The 27,499-nt window shown below is 43.6% G+C and overlaps 1 protein-coding gene across 4 annotated transcripts in view; it reads right to left on the bottom strand.

Annotated features, from left to right (window-relative positions):
- PKNOX2 (PBX/knotted 1 homeobox 2) overlaps nucleotides 1-27,499 on the bottom strand; it is a 379,920-nt gene that overhangs the window by 282,688 nt on the left and 69,733 nt on the right. For 3 of the 4 annotated variants that reach the window (XM_056860518.1, XM_056860521.1, XM_056860519.1), the window contains exon 3: nucleotides 8,672-8,742. The exons of the other annotated variant lie outside the window; for it this stretch is intronic. The gene's annotated coding sequence lies outside the window, so the exon portion shown is untranslated. The remainder of the gene's footprint in view (nucleotides 1-8,671; nucleotides 8,743-27,499) is intronic. 4 annotated transcript variants of the gene reach the window in all.

The raw sequence follows: 27,499 nt of genomic DNA, 5'->3' as shown, positions 1-27,499 counted from the left end.
CTGCCTCGAGGTTGTGGGTCCCCTGAATGTGTTCCGCTTTTAGAGAAAGGAGATGCTTCTCCGCCCAGGCGAGGATGGCGGTGGCTTCCTTGTTCAGTGTTCTGGATGTTGACCCGCCCTGCTTGTTTATATGGGCCTTGGAGGCCATGTTGTCCGTTCTGATGAGGACGTGTTGATGGTGTAGTATGGATTGGAATTTTAGAAGGGCCAGATGGATTGCCTTCAGCTCGAGGAGATTGATATGCATCTTGGACTCCGAGGGAGACCAGGTGCCCTGGGTGAAGGTGCCCGCGACGGTTGCTCCCCAGCCCACGAGGCTGGCGTCGGTGAATACCTGTATCGGTGGAGGATGAAGGTAAAATTGGCCGCCTGTAAGATTGTTGGGGTTGGACCACCAGTTGAGGCAGATTCTGGCATCGGTGGTCAAGTTGATTTGTTTGTCTATCTTGTGGGCGATGAAGAGCTGAAAGGGCTGAAGGGCGTTCTGCAGAGGTCTGGAGCGGAAGCGGATCCATGGACCCAAGTCGATGCAGGAAATCATCGAACCAAGGAATCTTGCAAGAGTCATGAGACGATGATGAGGGGCTCTGGCCAATGCCCTTGCTGTCAAGGCCAACTTGGATGCCTTGTCCTGTGGAAGAAACACTTTGTTTAGGTTGGAGTCTATGAAGGCTCCTGGATGGCGGATGCGTTGAGATGGGACCAAGGAGCTCTTGGATTTATTGATGATGAAACCGTGTTGTTGTAGAGATTCAACTACACGGTTTGTGTGATCAGAAGCTAGGGCGGCCGATGGCGCACAGATTAAGATGTCATCAAGATACGGGTGTAATTGGATTCCTTCTCTTCGAAGCGAGGCTATGATGGTGACTAATATTTTGGAAAAGACACGTGGTGCAGAAGCCAAACCAAAAGGTAAAGCCCTAAACTGGAGGTGCAAGTCCATGTAATTGAAGCGGAGAAACCTCCTATGAGCAGGGTGGATGGGAATGTGAAGGTAAGCTTCGGTCAAATCTATTGAAGACATGTGGGCACCAGGACGAAGGGCTTCCAGAATGGACCGGAGGGTTTCCATACGGAATTTTTTCTTCTGGACAAAGCGGTTTAGGTATTTAAGATCAAGGATCGCTCTCCAGTCGCCGTTCCTCTTAGGGACGGTAAAGAATATGGAATATATTCCAGTGGACCTTTCAGGGAGCGGCACCTCCTCAATTGCCCCTATGTGAAGTAGGTGAGATATGGCCCTTAGGGTAATCCTATGTTTGTCTGGTTTTTTATAAACTGGGGAGGTTTGGAACTCGTCTCTGGGAAGAGACTTAAATTCTATGAGGTAGCCGGATTGAATGGATTGTAGTACCCAAGAGTCAGCCTGAGAGGTGATCCACTGAGGAAGGAAGGCTTGGAGCCTACCTCCCACAACGGGATCCTTATTGTTTGTTGTTTCTGGGGAACTTGTCAAATTTGTCAAACTTGTCCCCTTTGAAGGCCTGTGAGGGAGGTGGTCTTCCGAATCGGTTAAATCTGCGAAAGGAACCACGCTGGGAGGGCCAGGAGGGACGCCTCTGATCTTGCCTGAACCTTTGGAGGGTATGGAAGGAACGAAAAGTTGTAGGATAATGAGTGGGTCTGGATTCTTTTCGTTGGTTCTTTAGCATGTACCTGTTTTTGTCTTTGGTATCTACCAACATTTTGTCTAGCCTTTCCCCGAACAGTTTGCCTCCCTTGAAGGGGTGAGCCAAAAGTAAGGCCTTGGAACGGTAATCCACTTGCCACGGTCTGAGCCATAGAGCACGGCGTATAGCTGTATTAGAAGCTATTGCTCTGGAGGAAAGGATGAGTGCATCCAGGGATGCGTCTGCCATGAAGGCAGAGGCTTGCAGAACTCTAGATAAGCCCTCGGCTACTCTCTTATCCGCAGTGGGAAGGAGTTTGATTAGCTTCTTGGTCCAAGCATTAGTCGCGCGGGCCATCAGGGCAGTGGTGGTGTTAACCTGTATGGCTAGTGCGGATGCCTCATGTACCTTCCTAGAAAGGAAATCCATCTTTCTATCTAACATATCTTTGATAAAACCTCCCCCATCCTCTGTGAAAAAATCTGAGGTTTGGAGCGCAGTTACTGCGGCGTCCACTACGGGGAGCTCTAACAGCTCCATGGCGTATGGAGCCAGGTCATATAATTTTTTGGCAGAGCCTGAAAACTGCTTATTGTGTAGGGGTTTATCCCATTCTGCTCTTATAAGGTTTTCAAAATGTACAGGGAGAGGAACCTTAACAATATGAGAGTCTCCCTGAGGAAAATAATCCTTGCACCCCCTGCGTTTGACCTTGGATTGAGGCTCTTCAGGGGTTTCAGGCTCGCTTAGGAGGTCTAGGGCGAATAAAGCCTTAGCCAAGAGAGACTGGTAGTCTTCAAGTTGAAAAAGTCTGGGTTGCTGTTGTTGAGTGGAGGGAAGCTCTTCATCAGAAATGAATTCTCCCTCCTCCAATTCCTCGGGTATAAATTCCCGGCTGGCCACAGAATCATCATCCCTAATGGTTAGGTCGGGTCTCTTGGACTTAGACTTGAGAGCAGCCTTAGTTAACCATTGTGGTTTGGGTTGGCTGCAGGCTGGATCCTCTTGAGAGGATGTAGAGGATTGGGAAGAGGATTGGGAGGAGGATTCCAAGTTATGGGGGTCCCCAACCTGGGTGCTAGATTCTCCCTTCTGGGCCGTGAGAACAAGGGCTTGCAGCTTAAGGAAATGATCCTCAAAGGTGCTTTTAATTAAAGATTGAACCCGTTCCTCAGTCAAGGGGGTATTATCAGGGGCCCCACCCTCGGCCGAGGGGGGGGGTACTTTACCCTTCGAAGAGTCTGCCCGCTTGTTGGAGGAGGAACCGGCAAGGACCTTAGAGGTTGATGCGGCACTCCTCTTAAGATGGCGGCGGCGGGTCGTCCTGTTCCCGCTCTTTTTGTCTTTCTTCTTCCCAGCCGCATCCGGTGCGGCGCCGCCATTGTCGGGCTTGGGGGGGGACTGGAACATCTTCCCCTGATTCTCGTGCCGCGAGTCCGCCGGGGCGGCCGGCGGCAGAAATAACTTTAAGGGCTGCGTCCCTATCATTATCGGAAAGAAGCTCAACTTCTTCCGAACGGCCCGCGGAGGCGGCCATCTTGGCCTCTCTCCCACAGCCGGCTCTGCCCTAACGCAGGAGCAATGCAGCCGAAGCCGCTAAGGTCCGGGCGGGTGCTAAAGACAAACGGGGGGGAACGCAGACAGGGAAATACAGAAGGAGGGAGGGAAGGAACAATTCCGGAGGAGAAAGAGGTAGGGAAAAAATCTTTTTAAATTGCAATGCTAGTCCCAGCGAAGGCTGGGGCGTCCTCTCTCCGTGGAGGCAGGAGAAAAACTGGATCTGTGGGCGTTCCTCGCCCCGAGACAGGAAGTTAATTTAAACTTCGTCCTGCCTCTCCAAGCAATGGGAGCGAGAAACACCCAATGATCACAAGATGACCTTCCTTCAGAGCGGGAAACTGCAAGGACACGAACGGCCTATGTGTCTAGCAACAAGTTAAAACCAATACACAATCTAAAAAGTTTAAATTAATAAACTGTGTTTTAAAAAGAACACAGCCCAAACAGCCTCCCCTCCACCAAAAGCCCTCTGGAACAAAACAGCCTTATTGCCGCAAGATGTACATGTTCATTTCAAAGGGCTCGTGTTAATTCAAAAGTCTGTAACAATAACGCATGACGTGGAGGCTGGTAAAGAAATAAGTTCTACTTATACATTTTTCAACGATGCGTCATAGTGAGTCACATGGCCAACAGTCTCTCTCTTCTGCCTTTCCGGCTGCAGAATTCTTACTTAGTCTTTTTACGCCCAACAATCTCTTTAGAAGAAGAGTTGGGCTTTTTATACCCCAATTTTCTTTACCATTAAGGAGTCTCAAACCGGCTTACAATCACCTTCCCTTCCTGTACCCACAACAGACACCTAGTGAGGTAGGTGGAGCTGAGTGAGTTTGGAGAACTTTGACTAGCCCAAGGTCACCCAGCTGGCTTCGTGGGTTCGAGTGGGAAAACCAATCTGGTTCACCAGATTAGAGTCCGCCACTCATGTGGAGGAGTGGGGAATCAAACCCGGTTCTCCAGATTAGAGTACACCGTCCTTAACCACTACACCACGCTAGCATCACTAGCTGGCACAAGACAGGTTAAGAAGTGCACTGGTTTCTGGATGCATCTGCTAAGCCTTTTAGATCTTCATAGAGGCCCTTCTCTAGTGCTTCAAACTCTAAAGATCTTCTGAAACTTGACAGGAATTGAGCAGGGATAGCTCTTCCTTGCAGGGATAGCTCTTCCTTGAAGTCTCTGGGATTTCAGTAGTGCTTTTATACCTGGTGTTCAGGAGTCAAGTAAAATACTCCTTTTCTGATGTGCCTTTGGTGAACTCTCTGACAGCTGGCTTATTTGTGTGGGGTTTTCTTCCATTTCATAAATGGGTGATTTAATCTCATTTGGAACTCTAACGGGATACCTTTTAAATATTACTCTATGTAAACTACTTTTTCCAAGAGGACAAAGAGTTTTTTAAAAGGAAAGAAATTTAGCAAGAAATTCAGTGTTCACCCTAAAAGCTTTTAAGATGTCAACACACACAGATGAAGCTGCCTATTTCTCTCCCTCCTCAGATATCCATTTCCAAAAGGTTTCATAGCAAAACAAAAAATGATTTTTAAAATTTATTTCCATTTGAAAGGTATTTTGAGGGGGCTCACTTGTCAAGGCTGTCTCTGAGAAAAAGCTAAGCACATGCATGAATCATAAATGTGTGTTCCTGTTCTGATCCCAGTCATAGAATAAAAGAAAATACACAAAATTCCCTCCACCCATGATTGAAACCAGGAACACAGAGAAGCCAAAGACCTCTCTGAGAAGCCTTTCCTGTTTGTTGTGGCTGCAGTAGTAGAATTTATTATGCTGTGAAACACTGAAAAGTTTCCTTGAAATTCAGGAACTCGTTGGATTCTTCACTTAAATGTTATCAGGGTACAGACAGAGAAATGCCATCCAATTAAAACAGGGATGGGCTTCCATTATCCAGTAAATAAAGTAGTACATGTTAGAATAGGCAGATGAAAAATGTAATTGCAACCAGATGCTTTCTTCTTCCTCAGTCAGACCATCTCTAATTTAAAGCCTTCATAGATGCTGCAGTTTATCTAAAGAGCCTGCACAGCTGATGCTGAATCATCCAGACACTGTTGCCCCGGCACGAGAATTGGTTGTGGGAGAACTGCAAGCACTCAAACGCCTAACCTAAGACTCAGCATCTGAAATGGCAAGTGTATTTTGCTGAGGAGGGGTAGAATTATACATCTACAAGTGGAGGACCCACAAGGGCTTGTGGGGGGCATCCCATTTCCCCTACCCCACTATTCCCTCAATGGGTATGTTTGTTTTATCCTGCTAAAATACCGAATTACAGAGCACTGAACTAGTCCTTAAGAACAAATGCAGCACCTAATGACAGATGGAAGCACAGGCTTATTCCATTGAGAGAAGCTACAAATAGTGACACCTACTGACAGAACATGGTATTAGTCCCTCAAGAGGAAAGAGAAGCCCTCTGACAAATGCTCCTTCAAATAACCTGTAAACTATTTAAACGGTCAGGACAAACCATTTCACCCATAAGAAGAAATTAACACAGATGAATATTTACAAGAGGAAGAAAGAAGAACTTCACGTGTTGAGAGAGAGAGAGGGAGAGGGAGAGAGCTAGAGAGAAATTATCCCACATCATGGGATGAGCCAAGTTCTACTTATTTATGTATTAATACAACCAAAAACTCTTGTTAAAAGGAAACAGACTCGCATTGTGTAACCTTTCCCCTTCAGCCAGGCAGACAGAGAGACGCTTTGTTATTGTGATCCTTGAAGTGGATCTTAGAGTAGTACAACAGAGGTGGGAGAATGGAAGGGACTGCCTGTGAGACGCAGTCGGTCTGCTGCAGCAGCTTTTAATCACCGGCTCCCTAAGCAAGCACTGTACCATTCGAGCCACGCAGGGTCAAGCCTGAGTGCACTCCTTGCTCAGCCAACTGCACGATCTTATGTGGTATCAGGTTAGCCGTTCTTATGATTTATTCAAATACTCATCACAGCCTGTCTATTTTTGCTTGGAAGTGATGATGATTGCCGGTAACAGTTATTCATCATATATTTCCACAAACTGGTTAGGAGCCAGAGCATTGTTCAAACAGTACTAGAAGCCCAGAGCCAAAGAACTGGTCGGTTTGCTCAAATCGCTGTGTGAAGTTCAGCCTCCACCATCCCACTCTAGGTCCTTCGGTTGTCCCTTTTAGTAGCAGCCTGAGACAGGGGGAAAGATTTTCCTGACATGGAGATACATCTGTGAGGGGAAAAGCTTTGCGTGGTTAGCTGGTCAACCCTACCTTGCAGTTACGGGACTCAACCCATTGTGTTCCTTCAGCATAACCACTTCTGGCCTTCCAGCATTTACACTTCCCTGCTACATTTTAATCTCATCCAAACTGTCAATTTCCCCTCCCCTCACAAAAGCAGAACTATGTACATTGTGCTGCTGAAGGCTCTGTTCTCCTGAGCTACTGCAATGTTGGTGACACCACAAGGGATATTGGAGGTTTCTTTGCCACAAATGCAAATGCTCTTATGTATTTCATTTGTTGCACCCAGGCTTTTCTCTAAAGATGAAAAAACAACAAAAGGGGGGGGGGAATCCTGATGGAACTCAACCAAAATACTGATTGAAAACCAAAGAGGTTGAGCTGGAAAATGTTAAAATTACAAATATATAAATTTAAATAAGATGCACATGTAGATTAAAAGCATAAAACTCCTAGTAAAGGCAAAAACTTACATATTCAGTATATACAAACATAAACAACTGCGATGTACAATCTTTCTTTGACCAATATGAGATCCAAAAAGGACCAGACACGTTTCGGCCTGGATAGGCCTTCCTCAGTGGTCAGTATAAAATTATAATTTATCACACATCCTAATATTATAATCATAACATAATGGGCAGTAAGAAATATCTAAAAGCCCTTCTAGTACAGTGAAGCTCCCTGTGAATTTCTTTATTTCTTATACATTAGAACCTGGCTTCACTGTCTCACCTACTGGTGTATGCCGGGTTCTTAAGGATGTGGACACATCAAGCAGTGAGGAAGGCCTATCCAGGCTGAAACGCATCTGGTCCTTTTTGGATCTCATATTGGCCAAAGAAAGATTGTACATCACAGTTGTTTATGTTTGTATATACTGAATGTGTAAGTTTTTGCCTTTATGAGGAGTTTTATGCTTTTTCTCTAAAGATCTCAGGGCAGCATACATGCTTCTCTCCTCCTTCCTCACGACAACCTTACATAGTAGGCTGGCTGAGAGAGAATGACTGGCTTGAGTTTACGCACAGAGAATAAATCTTGTTCATATTTCCTGAGTATTGGTGCACCTGGCCTTGCAGAACAACCCCAGTTTTTACCTCAGTACCATGTGAGACGTAAGCCCTGTTCACACATTATGGCCTGCATGTATGCATGTACACCTGTTTGTAAGAAACAGCCACCCCCATTCATTTTACAGATGAATCTAGGGACCAGTACCTGGATAAATGTGAGGTTTCAATCACACCTTCAGTTGTTACATGCATTGAATGTAACACAATAATTATTCAATGTACATATAAATGAAAGTCAAATGTACACTGTACATTTCCAGTTCTTGGTACCTGAACCCATCACACTGCCTTTTACTGAGCCAAATCAAGGTCAGTATTGTCAACTCTGACGGGCAGCGGCTCTCTAAGTCCTCAGGAGGTCTTGCGCATCACCGACTACCTGATCCTTTTAGCCAAGAATCGAACCTAGGGCCTTCTGTATTCAAAACATGGATTCTGCCACAGTCCCCTAATGGGGCTTTTGTTAATGGATTATTTGGTTGGTTTGGGTTTGATCAATACATAGGCTGACATAGGTGGCTCTAAAGATCCACTGCAGGCTGAAAAAATACAGGATTCTTTTTGTTTTGCTAAATTCAGCATTGGGAAGTGGGAGAGAAAAGAGGGTGAACGGACTTCTGTCCACTGAGAAGACTGGAAAACTGACACTCAGCCAAGTTTTGTCAAGCGAACATAGAATGATCAGAGAAATGGCATCAATTTACGAACCGTGCAATGGAAACCAAAATGGAGTGCACACAGCAAGAGAAATGGCCTGCATAACACACACACACACGTCAAGAAAAGTCAAGCCAATCAGTCACTGGTGTAAGAAGCAGAACTCCCCTTTCCACAGTGCTGGTTGGGAGGATGCCTGCCGACAATTCCAGAGCAAACCCCATAACAAATGTCAGATTCTCCAGTCCTATGCAGCTGTAGAGCTAATTGCACAGGCAAAATACAAAGTGTTCCATAAAGCAGAATCAATAAAGACTAATTAAATACGACATTCCATTTTAGAGCTGCTTTGTCACATTCAGACATATTCTAATTAGAATTTCACTAAATTTAAAAACGCCAACTGCTTCTTTGTTTAGTCCCTCTGTACTTGTCATGGTGCAGGCAGATGTCAAACTACCAGTATAATCTTTAACCTTCAACCTCAGTGAAAACTCTGTACAAAATACCGATTGTGGCGACTTACGAGTCAGAGATCCTTTGCAGCAGATCAGCGCGAGAGGGAACAAAGCTTCAGAATTTAACTCCAGAAAGTACCTATTGATAGAATAAAGGACACTGAGTAAGGAAAGGCTCAAGAGTCCAGGAATAAAGGTAGTTCACTGCAACATTTAACATGGGGGGGAAACTACTTGCGCTTTAGCCTTGCTAGGACTCTACCACCTCAGAATGCAGTTAGGGGGGCAATACAGAGGGACTCCTCAGCAGACAAGATCCCTGAAGGTAGAAAGTTTGAAAAACACTAAGCTAGACAAATGTGCAGTGCCAGACTCCAAAACTGGCTTCAGCTGTGATTGGATAAGCTGTTGGAGACTGTTCTCAGGTGTGTGTTCTTTAACACCTGTGACTGTCTGAGTTCAGTATTCCAGCTGCTAAATGTTATGCAGGTAGTTTATCCTCAGTATGGGAGGAATAACATTTGAACTGGTCCTCCATCCTGGGAATTCTGGTATCCAGGAGCAAAGAAAGCAGGAGCGGTCACCCCAGTCCTGTGTTGATACTATCGGAGAGTAAGAATTGAGGTCACACCCCTCAGTTCAGTTTGTTTTAGTCCTATACAGATCAATCCTCGCGAATGCCTCTGCTCAATCCTTAACTGGTGGGTGGAGGAAGCATTTTCATTTGCTTTGTCATTTCCCCTAACTTTCATAGCCAGATCAAGATTGCGAAGAGGGTCAACAATCTTGTTCTAATTTACAGAAAGAGAGTGTCAGCTTAAAATTGCAGCTGGTTTAAAAATAAAACGATTGTTGTGAGAACAAAGTCAACTTGTTCCTTAGATTTCACATTTTATTTCATGCGCCGATAGCTTTGAAAGTAAACTAGTTTTAGAGCAGCATTTGCTACAGTAGATTTTTTTTATGATTGGCATAGCATATAAAGTTTTGTCGCATTAAAGATACCATAGGATTGTCAAAGATGCCATTTACACCATTATATGGAGATATTTCCAGTGTTATAGAAGAGACAACCCAGTACAGTGCCTAGAATGTCAGGACTCAGACCTGTGACTCTCCCATCCAAGTCCCTATTGACCATCTGACAAAGAGAACTTTTATTGTCAAAATCTCATACCCCAAAGATCTTGTTGGTCTAAGGCAGGAGCCCCCAATGTGGTGCCCATGGGCATCATAATGCCTGCCAACACACCTTTCCCGCAGCCTGCCTAGTGCTTTAGAAAGTGGGTGGGGCTAAGTGGGGCTTTTCCACAGGAAGGTTTCTGGTTGACTGTGCAGACTGAAAAGCATCCTGTTAAACAGAGCATCTCCCTGAAATGTTGGCAATATTATTGTGGCTGACTAGCAATGGTCACTGAAGGAAGTGGTTTCTTAAAGCTACAGGAGCTGCTTCTATTATTTTGATAAGTTCTAACCCCCCAATATTTGTAGGTGTTTTTTTTTTAAGATTTCAGATTTTTCTGCAAACCTGGGGCATTTTTCGGGTTTGTAGAAAGAACTGTGTTGTCTATTCATGAATCCAATCTATGGATTTACATATCCACAGGTGTGGCCATGTTGAGACTATATTGATAATGGTAATACTGTTGCACTATCTGAAATACTATGTTTATGCTAGAGAGAAAGAGTTAATAGCTGTTACATCAAAAAGAAATGTATTGCTTCATACTGGAAATCACAAGAAATCCCGCCCCCCATAAATTATTGGCTCTTCAGGATTTGGACAGTAGTTCAATTGACTAAATTAACATAGCATAAAAGTCTCAGATACGCTAGTGTACAATCACATAAGTTTATTGAGAATTGATAATTGTAATAATACAGAACACATTTTAATACTTTGTGATAGTTTTCTATCATGTTTGTTTTGTATTTTGTATTTTTCTATTTTTAAAAATCAATGCAATCAATATGAAATCTAAAACAGACTCTGTCTCTCACCCATGACCTCACATGGTCACAAACTATTTATATAAATCCCTCCTCGCCCACCCTTGCCTCTCACTAACCCGCTGTTCAAAGCAATGCCTTAAACAGCTCATATTTTGTTAATTGTACAAGCCTAATGGAGGAATGTATTGGCAAGAAGGGGTAATGGCCATCAGTCCAGCAATAAAACAAAATTAATGGTCCATAGGAAGAAATCATGTCCACTTAATATCAACTTTGAAACTCTAATAAAATAATGCAATACCAACGCCAGCTTCTCCCTCTCTCACACACACATGGCATATGCAGATTGCTTACGCCATGTTAAATCACTCAAAGCAGGCCTCCGTTCAGCTGAAGCTGACAAGATCCTCCAGGGAACACAGCAGACCGGAAACATTTAGTGTAAGGATCATTACCGACATGCACAGCTGCAGTAACACCCACAAGATCCAATACGGAGGCAACAGAGGAACAAACACCACAAATAGATGATGTCTTCATCAGTGCTCCCCAAGTCCTTTGAAAACATGACACAAGTCCACCATCGGTATGCAGTTCAGAAACACAACCCCCCAGCAGGCGAGTCTGCAGGAAGATGGGTGGCCAGGGGAGTTTCAGCAAACTCCCAAGTGAGAAAGAAAGTACCTTTATGCACAAGCAAAGTACAGGACCACTATGTGAAGAACCATAGCACAGGAGCAGAGCATATGGGATGCATGAAAGTCTCAGGTTCAGTACCCAGCCTGGGATTATTACAAGGGATAAGCAAGAATTAGAGGGCATCTTCCAACTAATTTTCCACTACCCTCTTCTGGTACCTCTAACATCCAACAAGAAAAATAGTGTATCTTCATAGGCTGAAAGATTGTGAGTTGGATCCTACAACTCCTCTCCACTACACTGGATTCTATGACTTTATTCCACCAGGTCTCCCTTTCTGCAACAAAGACTTCCTTCAACAAAGAATCAGAAAAAATAATCCTCCATTTGAAGAAATTGAAGGAGGATGTAGAAGAGGACAGTCATTGCTTCCAAGGTTTATGTTCAGAGGTCACATGGAAACCTTGTTCACAACAACTTGATTTATTCTTGTGTTCACGCTTTCCTTCTCCTTGCATGAAGAACCAAGTCTGAAGTCTTCCAGGAAGTCTTTGATCTAGCCTCACTGTGTTGCGACATCTAAAATGGGGCGCTCTAACGAACTGGGGTTAGTTTCTTGCTCACATTCTAGAATTATATACTATGGTTTAATCCTAGATTCAAATATCGGTTTGAGGGCTAGAAACAAACCCCATCTTGTTACTGAGATTCATTGATTTTGAATCATGTCCAAGTGTTAGAAACCTCAATTTGCAACAGTACCTGAATGCAGACATCAAAACAAAGTGAGGGGAGGACTACCTCAAGGAACAGAGGTCTAACGAGGAGTCCTGAAATGGTGAGAGATTTCCTGAAAAAGATCCAGGTTGAGGAACCATTTGCCTGGATCCTGCCACAGCCCAACCAATTTCTGGTTCCACTGACATGTTCTCTTGTCAATGATCTTTTATGCATGGGAAGTTTGCGTTGGATTTGCTGCTCTGTAGATGCACAGTAATTCCATTTGAATTCTCAATCCATTTGAATTCTCCATTTGAAAACACCATGCACAGGGGCATTCCCTCCAATGAAATTTCAGGAATACCTTGTAACCAATTATGCATCCCCAGAGAAAATACAGAGCTTCTTAGTCCCTCCCCCCGAAAATGCTGCTTTGTAATTGGCCTCAGTGTAATTTTTTTGAAATGTCACCAGCCCCCGCTAGCCAAGCAGTGAGATTCTTTCATTTTAACTGAACCGAGTGGCCATTTTACAGCCAAAAGCAGAGAAGGGTCTGGACACCTCCCCCCAATTTGTTACTGGCTACCTCACTTCAGGGATCATAAGAACATAAAAACACTTGCACTGACATTTCCATTTCATCATTCAATCGGTAATCTTGCACTCGCAAACAGGAAAAAAGGTTTTCATGCCTCTAAGAGGACTGTAAAAGGGGAGGGTGGGAAATCAGCCCAGCTCTGTTTGATCCCCAATGTCTGAAAGCACATGCTGTAAAACTGACAAAGAGTAGAGGGTTGGGTGGGGAATCAGCCATGTTCTGTTGGATCCCCGATGTCTGAAAGCTAACAGGCCGTCAACACAAAACAGGTAAAAGGAAATATTTCTTCACACAACACATAGTTAAATTGTGAAACTCCCTGCCCTAGGATGGGATGATGGCTGCTAATATGGAAGGCTTTAAGAGGGGAGTTGACATGAAGGATAGGGATATCCATGGCTACCAGTCAAAATGGATACTAGTCATCATGCATACCTATTCTCTCCAGTATCAGAGGAGCATGCCTATTATCTTAGGTGCTGTGGAGCACAGGCAGGATGGTGCTGCTGCAGTCGTCTTGTTTGTGGGCTTCCTAGAGGCACCTGGTTGGCCACTGTGTGAACAGACTGCTGGACTTGATGGGCCTTGGTCTGATCCAGCAGGGCTTTTCTTATGTCCTTATGTACTGTTGTCTCAAAGGTTGCCCTAATAATATGTATTAATTCAGTCTAACTAGCATCTTTAAATATAATATCCATAATATAGATACATGCAACTGAAACAAAATAATAACCTATCCGTGTAGTAGAAAAATTCAAAGTATAACCAGTCTTTGAAGCAGTAATTTACAAATCAAATGGTCTCAAATTCATTCATGAGCTAATAAAAATTGCTGGACCAGTTTCAACTCTAATCTTCATCAGCAGCTATTACGCAGCATATAGGACAGTTCATCATCTTCGACATATATTCATGAAGAATCTTTCCTATCTTCATTCACAAAACAAAAAAAAAGTTCTCATATGAAGTGCCAAAGTATTGGAACTTCACTTGAAAGTATTAGGTATGTTAGCAGAATCCTATTAGGGTGGATATTGCAACAGAATTTTGATTTTCTCCCCCTTGGATCTACTTTTTAGATAGAAACCAAAATTGTGGGAAACCTGATGATCAGTCCGAGACAGGTTCTTTTTTTGGGCAGGGGGCCTCATTCAGTTTTCCTCCCTTGTGTCTGCAAAGGCATGTAGGGAAGTATTCTTTTTAAAAGTCCCATAAATGTGCCTTTCTATGACCCTGTGATTCAGCAATCTCAGGAAAACCATGTTAATTATGTTGCAACACAAGCGAAATGTTGTGCTGTTACTGGGATTCCTGAATCTCAGGTTTGTGAAAGTGCCCCCCGCCCTGCCCTATCCAAGGGTCTGATTCTGCTCAGGACCATGGCATGGGGGAGGGCGAGAGAGAAGGCAGCTTCTGCCTTCCTCCCCACATGGTTTCCTTGAGCCACAATGGCCCTGCAGGGAGTTATTTGTCCCAGTTTGGAGCTGCACAAACTCATGAGAAAATGTAACATGCGGTGTTGGCCCTCAGTCTGAAAGACGCAAGTCCCAAATCCCTTCTCAGCCATGAAACAACCTGCGTGACCTTATGCCAGTTACTTTTTCTCAGTGTAATCTGCCTCACAGGTAGGGTCGCCAGGTCCCTCTTCGCCACCGGTGGGAGGTTTTGGGGGCGAAGCCTGAGGAGGGTGGGGTTTGGGAAGGGACTTCAATGCCATAGAGTCCAATTGTCAAAGCAGCCATTTTCTCCAGGTGAACTGATCTCTATCGGCTAGAGATCAGTTGTAATAGCAGATCTCCAGCTAGTACCTGGAGGTTGGCAACCCTACTCATAGGGCTGTTGTAAGAATGCAAGGGAGATGGGAGAACAATGTATGCCACCCTGAGCTGGTAGAAAATGTAATACTCATTTCCATAAAAGTGCCATTTTCTATATTCCTCTGTATAATTGCATTTCCAAGGCCTCTCTCTTCTGCTCAACTTTGCCACTGCTCACATAGTCTTTGCAGATGTTTAAAACAATTCTGAAACATTTTTACTAGCGGTAAAGGTGAGATGAGTATGCATACAACCATCATCAGTGATCTCACTTTCAAGTTGCCCCTAACTCTCAGGAGGAAAGGGGGGGAAAACTATCATCAGTTGCAGGAGTGATTCCACCTCCCACGTCCTTGATAAGAAACCCCTCTAACCCTGCACTTCAACTATAGGGAATATTAATTTATGTAGAGGGTCTTATCAAGTATATACGATGTTGATTATTAATGTTCCCAAAAAAAGTGATAGCAAAACTAACTAAATGAGAAGAGGGAAAATGATTTAAGCAGAGAAAAACTGACGGAGAGTTTTATAAGGCCGTAAGCAAGCTAGATAAATAGACAATGTGACGATGCTTATGGAAGGAGCTGTGGATCAGAAGCAAAGTACATGATTTGCATACAGAAGGGCCCATGTTCAATCCTTGCTTAAAGGTTCTGTGGTAGCAAGAGCTCTGTTGAGAAAGGGCCTTCTCTAAGACCCTGAAGAGCAGCTGTCAACCAGAGTGAACAATACTCCACTAGATTGATCTGATTCAGTTGGAGGCAGCTTCATATATGCAGTAAAAATTCATTAACAATATATATTTTAAAGAGGCATGCAGGAACTGCTCATAGCACATTCTTGGAACTGATTTGGTAGTATAAAATAAAAGGTACATGATAATCCTCAATCAGGATTTTTTCTTGATATACAAAAGCTAATATAGGGTTGGATCCAACCAGCTTTCTTGCTGTTGTAAAAGGAAGGAAGCGTCCTCTTTGACCACTAAAAAAGTCTATGCTGAGAGTCATCAGTCCTGCATGTACAAAAGTCATGTGGAATGGCAGCCTGTAGTATGAAGGAAAATGGGGCAACAATGAATGAAAAAGCCGGCTAGATCCAACCCATCAGACCTTAAGCTGGGAAAGGGGGGGGGGGAGGAGAAATGCCGACAGAAATAGAAAACATAAGTGGAAACCCACAAGAAACTTGCGGGGACGAGGCAATCCCTACCTTTGTTTCCTCCACTCTCCCCCTACTTCTCCACCTCTTTCTGCCCTCCCACCTCATAACTCTGTCTGTCTCTGCCCCCCTACCCCAGCCCTCTCTACCTGCCCACCCCAGCACTCTCTATCCCCCCCCCCAGCCGAAGCTTCTCCCAATATCTTCAGGACCCTCAAAGGTAAGTGTGTTTCTGCGCTGCCTAAATATGCAGTTGTGCACGTGTCTTCTTACCCGAAAAACACTTTCAAAATCAGCTCAGTGCACCAATTTTTTGTAAAAAAAAATGTTTTTAAGTTTTGGGGGTTGTAGTTGATGATGTTTTTATATGTTGCAATGACTGGTTCTTTTTCCAGGATCCCTAATTCTTAGAGCTGCAGAAACAGGACTGTCTCTCTAACATGCAGACTCTGAAGTTTCTCCCTCTCTCATAATACCAGAACGTGGGGTCATCTGCTGAAGCTGGAGGGTGAAAGATTCAAAACAGATAAAAGGGAGTGTTTCTTCACCCAATGCATAGTTAAATTGTGGAACTTCCTGCCCTAGGATGGGGTGATGGCTGCCAACTTGGAAAGCTTTAAGAGGGGAGTGGACATGTTCATGGAGGAGAGGGCTATGCATGGCTACTAGTCATGATGCAAACCTATTCTCTCGAGGATCAGAGGAGCATGCCTATTATACTAGGTGCTGTGGAACACAGGCAGGATGGTGCTGCTGCAGTCATCTTGTTTGTGGGCTTCCTAGAGGCACCTGGTTGGCCACTGTGTGAACAGACTGCTGGACTTGATGCACCTTGGTCTGATCCAGCAGGGCTTTTCTTATGTTCTTATATTCTAAGTTCTGTGAAATTCAATGGAAGATAATTAGAGCAACAGCCCTGGATTAAAGGCAGAACCTCATCAGCATGGAACTGGTCATCCCTCCGTTTTAATATGTAAGGCAGGGTCTGCATCTTATGTTCATTTATGTCCCCAACACCAGTGTTATTCCTTGAAATTGAATTGAGATGGGCCTCCTTGGGAGACAACTTTTGTCTGAAAAGGGAGATAAAAACATAGGCAAACAAATAATAAAATAAACACTGGCAATGTCCTAGCTGTCATAAAATTATAATTACTCCCCAGTCTAAAGTGTGGCTCTCTATGTTCCGTAAACTCCCAAGTTTGTTCATTTGCTCTAAACAAGGGCTCAGTGCACGCAGTCCAACATCTGCTTCCCCTCCCCTTTTGCATGGCTGAATCAGCCCTTGGTTTTTACAAGGCGTAACTGTTCACATCTCTGAGCTTCTTCTTGTAATATTACAGCTACAGAGTCATGACAAATGGTCCCAAAATGACAGTTTCACAGGCATCCAGTTTACAGACACCCAGAAGAACAAACTCATCTACATTTAACCATCATTCCCAGACATGTACTGAAGATGATTCTAAATAACCACCCCCACATTAGCATTAAGAAAGAAACCAAAAACTGAAAAAGAGTGAAACGCGAGGAGTTCCATGAGTTCTATAGTCTCTTTAAACATATACATACTATCTTCTGCTCCACAGAATCTAGTTATAGGGGAGTCTGATGCTTATTCCCACCCCCAGAAATCAGTAGGAGTCACAATATTACACTAATAATAACATGCATTAATTTAGTGTTTTCACACTTCAAACACATTATCTTACTGCAATTATTCTTACAAAAGCCCTGAAAGGGAGGTTAGTACTACCCCTATATTGCAGATGGTGCAGGTGATGCCAAAGACAACTTTCTGAGTTCATGTCAGGTGTTAGATTTAATCCAGTGATTTCCAGGATCAGAGTATTACACCTGTTATGAAAGGATAGATATAATTTTAGAACAACTCACACTTATCTGTGGGAATGGGGCAATTAGGGAATGGGGGGGTCATTTTCCTTAAATCATTAACAAATTCTAGTTCCACAGTCCCACGTTGTAATCTTCCTCTGAATGACCATTTATATCAGACATAAACATGACATTAAAAATCACGATACTCAGAAACCAGTGGGAGAACATTTTAATCTTCCAGGACTTTCCACTGCTGACCCAAGAGTGGCAGTTCTCCTACAGAGAAGCTTCAAAGGGAGATTATAACATGAGATTTCCGAAGTAGAATTCATTAACAAATTCAGGACAATGGACTCCCTCCTAGCAAAATAAGGACAAAGGATTCTTATCTCATTACAGATGCTAATTTTCTGCATTTCCTACCTCTATCCATATCTCCTTGCTCTAATCAAGCTGGTTACATTTTGCATTATCCCTCTTCAGCCTGACTCCAACTTGCCCTTCTTGGTAAAAATCCTCCCTCCCGCCTTCTGATCTGGATTCTTATTTGTATCTGACAAGGTAAGCTTTTGACTCATGCAAGCTTACACCCTAGAAAATTATGTTGGTCTCCAAAATGCTACTGGACTTGAGTTTTATTCTACTACTGCAGACTAACATAGGTATCTACCTGACATTACTTGTACTGTATATTAATGCTGAGGTTTAACTGTAAACCTCTTTGGGAGCCCATCGGTCTGAAAAGCTGAGCAGAAATATAACAAAATAAACCACCACCACCACCACAATGGAATGTACATCATAACTAGGAGAGTCTTTCTGCCCTCAAAGCACAATAAATCATTAATGACTTTTTGGAAACAAGGATCTTTAGGTTTTGAAAGGGAACTAGCACCAACCTCCCCATATCAACTTTTTATGATTGGTAACTGGAATATTAGTATCTAAGCTAGATGGAATTTACACTATGAATGAACAGCTAAGTAGTACCAAAGAAACACAGCAACACAGAGTTGGAAGGGACCACCAGGGTCATCTAGTTCAACCCCCTCACAATGCAGGAAATTCACAACTACCTCCTCCCATACCCCCAGTGACCCTTGCTCCATGCCAGAATATGGCAAAACAAAACAAAAAACCCTCCACAATCTCTGACCAATCTGGCCTGGAGGAAAATGTAATACAAGTTTATAGGTTACAGTGACTGTCAGAAACCCTTCAGTTATTATGCATTTGGTATTCCTCCGCGCATACTGAGATTGCTCACATGATCGCAATCACATGAACACATGAAGCTGTCTGATACTGAATCAAATTATTGGTCTATCAAGATCAGTATTATCTACTCAGACTGGCAGCAGCTCTCCAGGGTCTCTGGTGGAGGTCTTTCACATCATCTACTGCTGGATCCTTTTAAATGGAGATGCTGAGGATTGAACATGGGACCTTCTACATACAAAGCAGATGCTCTACCTTTGAGCCACGGCCCCTCCCCTCTCAATGTGTGCAGTTGCCATTTTATGTGAATAGGGCAATAAGTACATATTCCAGTTTTTGAACGCATAACTGGAAACCCAGGATCGTTGCGGGTATGTGTTAACGTATACCAAAACTATTAGAGCCAGCGGGGTGTAGTGGTTAAGGTGTTGGACTAAGACCTGGGAAACCAAGGTTCAAATCCCTACTCACACAATGGAAGCTTGCTAGGTGACCTGGGGCCAGTCACACACACTCAGCCCTGGCTTTGGATGGAAGTATTTGGATGGGAGACCTCCAAGAAATACAGGGTCGTGACGTGGAGGCAGGCAATGGCAAACCACCTCTGAATGTCTCCAAGGGTCGCCATAAGCCAGCTGTGACTTGACGGCAAAAAATAATAATACCAAACCAAGAAAATGTGTGTATTGCTCTATTCACACAAAATGGCAATTGCATGTACTGGGAGAACTGCAGGTAGCACTCTCTCCTAGTACATCAGGTAGAAACATCAAAAACAACGAAAGGGCCCTGAAAAGGGCTGAAATCACCTCTGCTTTTTTTTCCTCCACATGATTTTATTGTGCAGGATTAACTGTCTAATGAAGACGTAGTCTTTTTACTAGAAGTTCCCCTCATCAGGACATCTCATCAATAATCATGCCACTGTTAAGAAGAAGCTTCACACAGTTGATGATAGTTTTTTAAAAAAACAGATGGAGAAAAGAACAAGGGGAATTCAGAAGGAAACCTGTAAATTATGCTGCTAAACCACGGAATTATTCAAACCCCAAGCATTTATCTGATGAGACACAAAAGGCTTGTTTGGGTTTGTGTCACTCACCCCTTGGCAACACAGAATTCCACAACAGAGCAGACACACAAAACACCCAAGTCCAGCCAAAATGGATTCGGGTTAAGTACATTTGTAAGCCATTTCACCTGTTGCCAAGTGTCCTGGGACATTGGGTGTATGAAGTCTTCGTTAGTTCTATATAGCACTACGAGATCAAGAATATTAATCCACTGTTAGTGCTATAAGAAATCTCTCCCTCGTTCCACGAACTAGGGAAGTTTTTGCAGGAGCTCCTTTTGAGACAGCTTACAGGAGAAACCTGGACAAATATCTGCCAAGGATGTTATCCACCAGGCTATCTTCAACCAAAAGGGAGACTGCAGCCAAGAAATCAGAAGGAGATTGAGACTGGGAAGGGCAGCCATGAAGGAGCTAGAAAAGATTCTGAAGTGTAAGGATGTGTCACTGGCCACCAAGATTAGGTTAATTCATGCCATCGTATTCCCTATTACTATGTATGGGTGTGAAAGCTGGACACTGAAGAAAGCTGATAGGAAGAAAGTAGATTCCTTTGAAATGTGATGTTGGAGGAGAGTGTTATATGGATACCGTGGACTGCCAAAAAAACAAATCAGTGCATTATAGATCAAATCAAGCCTAAATTGATCCTAGAAGCTAAAATGACTAAACTGAGGCTGTTGTATTTTGGTCACATTATGAGAAGACAAGAGTCACTGGAAAAGACAGTCATGCTAGGAAAGGTTGAGGGCAGCAAGAAAAGAGGAAGACCCAACAAGAGATGGATGGACTCAATAAAGGAAGCCACAGCCCTCAGTTTGCAAGATCTGAGCAAGGCTGTCAAAGATAGGACATTCTGGAGTACTTTGATTCATAAGGTCACCAGGAGTCGGAAGCGACTTGATGGCACTTAACACACACACACATCTTCCTTTTTATCCCCAATTTTTTGTCCCCAAAAAAACAGAGTACTGTTTTGACATATGCAAAAAATAAAAATAGGCACACTTCATTTAAGAACAGGCTTTTAAAAATGTTATTGACTGTTTGTAACAAGTGCTGTAAAAACACAGATTTTCTTTTTTGTTATGACAGTTCATTTCTCTTTCCAAATCCCATTCCTTACATCAGCCTAGTAAATTGCTGTGGCAATGAGAGCAAAAAAAAAACAGGAGGGGGCGGAGAAGGAAAGGATTTGGTGCAGCAAGCGATGGATATCAATCTACGTAGTAGTATATACTCGAAAAGAAGGCAACCCTGAATGTAAGCCAACACCCTCCTAAAAAAATGTTATGCACACAAAAAATATTAGTGGATATAACTTGCATGCAAATGTAAGTTGACCACCTCTTTTTTTTTTTGATGGCACAGCGAGGGGAAAAACTAGACTTGCATTAGAGCAAATACTGTAAAACTCTAAGAAATGTTGCAAGATATGTGTAGTTATCATCTCATTTGGAGAAGGTCACCTGAGCCTTCACTACTTGAATTAACAAGTCCGTAACCCACCATTGAATACTCACGGGACAAGATGATTTCCACCGTTGGAGCACAAGGCACTATGCAACGAGAAAAGCTCTTTGTAGCCTGTTCAGCATGGCCCATATTTTAGAAATAAATATAAACATTAACAACAGTGGGTAATAATTTCCAATGGTGGGCAATTTTAAAACTATATAATCACGTCTAGTCTGGCAGTAATATATTTTTAGAAGGTGTAGAGAGAGTCAGACAGTGCCATGGAAGATACAGTATGTGAGTTTACAAAGGGCACTCAGGTCTTCGCCCCACAATGTACACAGATGCACTGATAAAACCCTGCAAAAATATATATGTTGGTGTGATCGTAAACATGGTGTCTAACACCAGTGTGCATATACGCATCACTGCTTCTTTTCTTTTTTTGCAGTGTTTTACCAACACGCAGATGTGCATCAGGAATACAGAGGAGCGAAAAGATGCAAATGAACTGTCAGCTGTGGCAAAACAAGCACATGCTCTGAAACTAATTTTAGAAATGTTCCTAATTAAATTGGAGTCAAGGAAGAGTAGAACAGAAAGGGGGGAATCCAGTCACCCTATTCCACAGTGGTGAAATGAGTGTTTGATATAATCACATTGCAGCATTTAGGGCACCTTTAGTTGAGAGATTTCAGGCTGCAGGGCTAGAAAATGCCTCCCCACCCAAGACTCAGGAGAGCACCGACAAGTCAGGGCGATCAGCCCAAGGCTAGACAGGCCACTGATCTGACTCTGTATGAGATAACTCTTAATTGTTATTATGCGCTGCACAATAGGTACATAGTTAAGCATACTTCAGGCTGCTCCTTGTCATATGTTTCTCTGTCGGGGATCAACACACTCAGCATATTCTGCCTCGCATCCATCACAGCATCAGCCGCCAAGCAATCCACACTGGAGGAGGAAGGGAGTCAATTACGCCTAATCTGCAGGCTATGCATATGACAACATTATGATGGGATCTGGTTCATTAGCTCAGGCTATAAAGGCTCCAGATTTTGGCTCGCCTTTTCAGTCTCCCAGTTTGTGGCGAAAGGAGAACACCTTGCTTAAGCAAAACTCACCCCGGTTTGTTTCGAGGGATATTAACACTAAAATGAAGCATCTCTTTCTATCCATCATCTGAACGGTGCCCTATGTGCTTGTCTCCTTTGCAATGGGAGTGCTCCAGAATTGTATCTGAGCTCCTAATGAAACTCTGTCTTACATAAGATATTGTCCCCCCATCAATAAAAACAAAGAGAGCATATCCTCCTTCATGAACACATGAAGCTGCCTTATACTGAATCAGACCCTTGGTCTATCACAGTCAGTATTGTCTACTCTGACCGGCAACGGCTCTCCTGGGTCTCAGGCAGGGGTCTTTCACATCACCTACTTGCCTAGTCCCTTTAATTGGAGATGCCGGGGATTGAACCTGGGACCTGCTGCATGCCAAGCAGAGGCTCTAGAGAAAGTTTGGCACTCACTCCCCAACATGAAGATGGTTTCAGAGGGTAGCCGTGTTAGTCAGCAGTAGAACAGTTAGATTCGAGACCAGTAGCACCTTCGACACCAACACAATTTTCAGGGTATAAGCTTTTGAGAGTCATCTGACGAAGGGTGACTGGACTCTCGAAAGCTGAAAGCCTGCAACTCTTGTTGGCCTCTAAGGTGCTACTGGACTCGATTTTAATTGTTCCCTGACAGGAAACTCACATGAAACCCATGCTTGGGCCAAAATGTAAAAATAGACCACTCATAGATTTCTTCCTGCATGCACATTTGTCTCCTCAGAGCTTGTATGACAGACACAAAGCAAAACAAAAAATGCCACATTGTCATTTGCAAGTTAGGTTCTCATTATTTCTCCACAATCTCCTGTATATTCATATATAGTATGGACCCGGGCAGCCCCAGTATCAACATTCACCTTGCACACAAGTTCTTCATTAGCGGATTAATGTTTATCAACACTGATAAACCCAGGATGGCAAAACTAAACCCCCATTATAGATGCAGTAGACCCCTGAATACAAGATAATGGGCTGCAGGAACCATTTGGTTGGTTCCTAATGGAAACAGAATGCTGGATTGGACAGGCTCTTCTTTGATCTTCTTATGTTCCTAACTCAACTTTCTTCCCTTCCTCCACTCCCAAAAGAAATCATAAGCTGGAATCGTTAGGTGTCATGTAGACATGTGAAGGCCCAGGAAAAAAAACCTAATCGTTTGGGTCCCTAAGATGCTAGTGTACTCAATTCTTGCTTATCCATAAATATGTGATGAGTTGGCTCAAAGAATACATCCAGGTGCCATTTCCCTGTATTCCTAGCTGGACATCATGATGCTTGCAATACAAGATGCATTCCAAGGACCTGCAGGTACCTTTTCTCTTGGGATTAATTATAGCGTTTACTATTCAAGTCACATTATAACACTAGACAACCATAAATCAGTCCCCCCCCACAAGTACTAAAACCAACATATATTTAGAACCCACAAATCTCCATATTGCAGCTCCAAGGCCCAAGATAAATTTCCAGAATGGCAGTTCCATCAGAGCAGACATTATCTAAATCGCTTGCATTTGTCAACACAATTGCAGTGAATGATTTAACCTGGAGTAGCCATAAGAGATTCATTTAGCAATCCTGCAATGCCAGACTTGAAAGTATGATGCGTTTGATCCGGGAACTCATTTCTACAGATGATTAATTGAAACTTGCATTTCATAAGCCATACACTTAGAGCCACTGGTGATGAACATATTAGGAATCTATTTGTTTTCACTTCTCTCCTACTACAGCAATCAAACTTCCTCCGTCAGTCATGCTCTAATAAACTACTGGGAACAAAATTAAGGAGGATAAAAGTTATGAGATCAGAAAAACATGGCTGCTGTACAAATTGCCAACGGTCACTGCCTACCCACAACTGTGACAAACCACATCTTGCCCTACTCCTTCCCCACTTCCAAGTACCATGTGAATGCCACATGCTCAAACCTGCTTTATATCATATCAGATCCTCGGTCCATCTAGCTCAGTATTGTCTTCTTCGACTAACAGTCCAGAAAGTCTTTTGCAACACTTTCTAACTAAAGCTTTCATCTGGAGATGCCAGGGATTGAACCTAGGACCTTTGGCATGTACAGCAGATACTCTGTTTTTGAGGCACAGGATCTTCCCTCTCAGGCCCTTAGGACATGATGCTATCATTCAGGAGAAGGGTGACCTGGTGCAAAGGAGGAATTCACCTCCATACACCTGTAATAATTGTGTAAGAAGAATGAATTTTGGCAGATCCAACTTGCCTCACAAGTTGCTCATAGACAAAAAGAGAGGGGAAAGCTACATCCACTGAAATTCCTTCCTTCAGGGGAGTCCTGTCCTCTTTTGTATCTGATTAGCCCTGTTGCAAACACTCCAACCTTACCCCAACTCCTTTATGCAACAGTCCTCAACCGTATAATCCAGATTTTCACATCTGAACTGAAGGGTTGCTACTGTTTTGGAGGACGGGTCAGGTTACTGAGAAGCAACTGTTTAATACTATTGCTTACAACTTACAAGACATTTACTGGAAAACAAGACCTATTGATTTCAGTGACACTTATCTCCCAATAAAACTGGGGTCTTGGTGACTTACAGTGCATTCCTGAGCCTTGAGGGTAAAAGCCCTTAGGAGGCCAGGAAGGCATTGTGCTGGCGTTCAGGCCCCACACACCGGCGCCTGGGCTACTTACATCAGCATTAGTGGCCCCAGTGCCGGCGTGGAGGCCTGGATGCTGGTCGCCACCACAGCAGCGCCACCCCAGAACGCCGGACTGGCGTAAAGGCCCACACCAGTGTTCCAGGGGGCGCCCCAGGAGGCGTTTCCAGGGCATCCGGGGGGAGGAGCTGCCATTAGGCAGCCTCCTGTCCCGGTTTGCCCCAGGTACGCCGGCGGCGAGAAGAGCAAGGCTGTGCCTGCTTTTTAGCAAGCGCAGCCTCGCTTTTCTCTAAGGAGCGAAAAGCCCCATTTAAAATTTTAAAAGCCGCAAAAAGGCTTTTAAAAAAAGTTTTTGGCACCGGGGAAATGGGTTAGAAGGCACCGCAGCAGTGTCTCCTCCCCACCGTTCCCCCACACCAAAAGCTCAGGAATACGCTGTTAGGATGGTAGATTTTTTCCAGAGAGCACAGGGTGGTATGATAGTCATCAATGGTCACAATGTCCTTACTCAACCCTGCTGCTGTGTCTGCTCAAAGAGTTTTTGCAAGTTGTTGGGAGTACTTTGAAAACCTGCGAAACCTGCTCACTTTCTCAGAGCTATGACATGGGAACACTCGAAAGCAGCTATTTAAAGATGGGCAGCCGGTATCTCTATGGGATATTGTTGTACCAACTGTTCCTTTTGGTTTCAGATGACATCATCTGGCAAGGCACTTAAAATCCAGCCCTTCCCCCATATAAATAAAGCTGCCTGGCTGTAAGATGACGGAACTCCGATATTCCAAGGCAAGGGGAGAGGAGAAACTATTAAAGCCATGCCATGCCGTTACCACTCTAGCTAATCTATTTTAGGAGAAACACACACCCTGGAACTTGCACAAGCCTAGGAGGTTTCGAATGCTCTGCAAACTCTCTGTGAGCTATTTCATGTTAAATGCTTTCAGTCGTTACAGATTTTCTGCAATTTATCCTGCAATGAGAAGCGCAGCATCACTTCCATCTACTGCTCTGCCAGGTGCCCTTTTCGGATATCCAATTTGGGCGCTCTTCATTGATGAGCTGGACAGTACGGGAGAGGACAATCCTTCAATTACCCCGGCCCAACATTTAGGGCCAGCACTATAGGAGTGTCTTCGTTATTTAGCTACTCACTCTTCTGTTGAGCTGGGTGGCAGAGCAACTGGGCAGCAGTGGCAACACCAACATACAGGGGCAGCTTGTTCACCCCACACTAGAACCCAAGCGAAAGCTCCACCCGCTGCATGTGCCAGCTTTCAGAGAAAACAAAAACACTTTTGCTCTTAATGCTGACAGCATTCATCAGGGATCAGGGTGGATGTAACCACCCATCCAAATAGCCTTCCTCCAATAGCCACTTAATTGGAGGAAGGCTCCTTACGTTGGAGGAAAGCTTCAAACTTGAGCCAAAAGGAAAAATGGAATAAAAATATCTAATAAAATAAACTTTGCTCAGTTAAATGGTAGCATAGAGGTAGGATGGTCACGTCATGAGACGACAAGAGTCACTGGAAAAGACAGTCATGCTAGGAAAAGTTGAGGGCAGCAGGAAAAGTGGAAGACCCAGCAAGAGATGGATTGACTCAATAAAGGAAGCAACAGCCCTCAATTTGCAAGATCTGAGCAAGGTTGTCAAAGATAGGACATTTTGGAGGACTTTCATTCATAGGGTCGCCATGAGTCGGAAGCGACTTGACAGCACTTAACACACACACAGAGGTAGGATCCACCCCGTAAGCTCCAGTATGTCTATAGTCCAATCACCTTTAAATTGGAGGGGGGGGGATTAAGTGTTTTAAGAATTTATCACAGCTGTTACCAGACAGTGGGGCATCTGGATCCTCACACTGGAATCATACAGTTAGAAAGCCCTCTAAGCGGCATTGGAAAGAATGCAGGAAATACAGGGGAAAGAATAACAGAAAGTAAAAGGATGGTGTTAGCAAAGCAGTTTGTCCAAATGGTTTATCACTATGGGTTACGTGGCATACCTGGTGGGAGTCAGGGTGTGAAGTACTGGAGGCATTCCCAGAAAACCTACATATGCTTGGAGATACTGGATCACACAGCTGCAAAATGATATTGAAGACAAGGTTTTCCATCCCCCCCATCCCATATCACCAACACTGTCCAAGCATCAGATTCATTTCCCTCCCCAGCACTCATTAAGTTATCAGGCAATAAATGTTTCCTTGCTTACCGAACATCTTATTCCCAAGGTAAAATGTCAACACTGTCTTCCCCAACCCTAATTCATAACCTCACCCTGGGAAGCTTGCTGGTACATTCTTGTGAGATGTTTTCAAAACCTCACTTCTGAAGTATTCCTTTTGTCACGTCTTCAAACGTTGCTTCCAACATGAAAAGAAAATGCAGCGAAGGGGGCTTCGGCAGGTAGAATTATTCAAGATACACGAGACTCATAAATTTTTAACACTTGTTCAAAATAAGTGACTCTCTTATCTTCAAAGTTCTTCTTTTTTTAACAAAAAGACTATAAATTTATATGAAACTGGAAAAAAAACTCTGTAAACCACATGTCCTTGACTACTGTCCCTGGAGTCAGAAGTCCTTTAATTCCATCTGTAACACTTCAATCTACTTTGGAAGATTTCCCATCTTGTCCACTGGGGATGACAACAGG

The sequence above is a fragment of the Euleptes europaea genome, chromosome 14, assembly GCF_029931775.1.
Source record: "Euleptes europaea isolate rEulEur1 chromosome 14, rEulEur1.hap1, whole genome shotgun sequence".
NCBI lineage: Eukaryota > Metazoa > Chordata > Lepidosauria > Squamata > Sphaerodactylidae > Euleptes > Euleptes europaea.
The sequence above is the reverse complement of the archived record's forward strand: the minus strand, read 5'-3'. Positions and strand labels throughout refer to the sequence as shown.